This window comes from Hylobates moloch, unplaced genomic scaffold (assembly GCF_009828535.3).
Source record: "Hylobates moloch isolate HMO894 unplaced genomic scaffold, HMol_V3 SCAFFOLD_17, whole genome shotgun sequence".
NCBI lineage: Eukaryota > Metazoa > Chordata > Mammalia > Primates > Hylobatidae > Hylobates > Hylobates moloch.
The window spans coordinates 717,474-719,091 of NW_026652292.1; positions in this window are offsets into that span (position 1 = coordinate 717,474).

Sequence of the window (1,618 nt, forward strand, 5' to 3'; positions counted from 1 at the left end):
GAGCCATGGGGGCTGATCCCTGGCGAATGGCTTGGATGTGTGTCCCCCCCAAGTCTCATGCTGAGACGTGATCTGCGGTGCTGGGTGGGGTCTGTGGGAGGGGTTTAAGCCATGGGGGCTGATCCCTGGCTGGCGAATGGCTTGGATGTGTGTCCCCTCCAAGTCTCCTGCTGAGACCTGATCCACGGTGCCGGTGCCCGGTGGGGTCTGTGGGAGGGGTTTGAGCCATGGGGGCAGATCCCTGGCGAATATGGCTTGGCGCCCTTGCCGTGGTGATAAGTGAGCTCTCATTCTGAGTTTGTGGGAGATCTGGTTCTTTAGAGCAAGGGCCCCAACCCCCAGGCTGTGGACTGCTACTGGTTTGTGGCCTGTTAGGAATGGGCCGCACAGCATGGGGTGAGCAGTGGTGAGCAAGCATGAGTGCCTGAGCCCCACCTCCTGTTAAATCAGAGGCGGGATTAGATCCTCATGGGTGCTCAAACCCTGTTGTGAACTGCGCATACGAGGGATCTAGGTTGTGTGCTCCTTATGAGAATCTAATGCCTGATGATTGGAAGTGGAAGTTTCATCCTGGAACCATTCCCACACCCCGTCCGTGGAAAACTTGTCTTCCACAAAACCAGTCCCTGGTGCCAAAAAGGCTGGGGACTGCTGGTTTAAAGGAGCTGGCACCTCCCCTCTCTCTCCTGATCTGACCATGTGACATGCCTGCCCCTCCTTTGCCTTCTGCCTTGAGTGGAAGCTTCCTGAGGTCTCCCCAGAAGCTGAGCAGATGCGGGCACTGTGCTTGTACAGCCTGCAGAATGGGGAGCCAAATAAACCTCTTTTCTTTATAAATACCCCAGTGCCAGGTATTCCTTTATAGCAACGCAAAACAGACTAACACAAGAACTCCCCCCCCCCCGCAAAAAAAAAAACCCTATAAAACACACATATGCACAAAAAGTGAGCCAGTGCTGAATAGTCTCGTTCATTAAACACCCACATGTAAAGATCAGTGTGTCTCGTCAGTTACGCTGCAGCAGCTTGGCCTGGGGCCAAGGGCGAATTGTGTGTGTGAAGCTGTTGGGTACCATGTCCAGCAGGCCTGGCACATGGCAGATGGGAAGGGACACAGCACAGGATGGCATCAGGTCCTGCTCTAGCTCCCGGGCCACACCCGTCGGGGGACATGGGTGCCACCAGAAGGAAGGCCATGCTGTGCTGCAGGTGAGATGGAGGCAGAGGCTCCTCGGAGGACTCCCGGCACACAGCCTGCTCCTGGGGCAGCTCTACCTGCCGTTTGGCCCGGTCTTCCCACCATGCTGGCACCAGGAAGGCTTCACTGTAGGAGACCGGGTGACAAAGGTGACACAAGGACAGAGGTCTGTGTCACAGAAACCAAGAGGCTTGTTCTTGTGTGAGTGTAGACTTTGACTACCAGATGATCTTGTTGCTGGACTAGCCTGTATCTGAATGAGTGGGAGTGACTTGGTGTAAATTAGTGAGTGAGTGGGTGAAGGATGAGTGGGTGAGTTAGTGAGGGAATGAATGAGTGAACCGGTGAATAAATGAATGGAACGGTGACTGAGTGAGTGAATGACAGTGATGAATGAGGGCTGAGGGGTAAATGAGTACA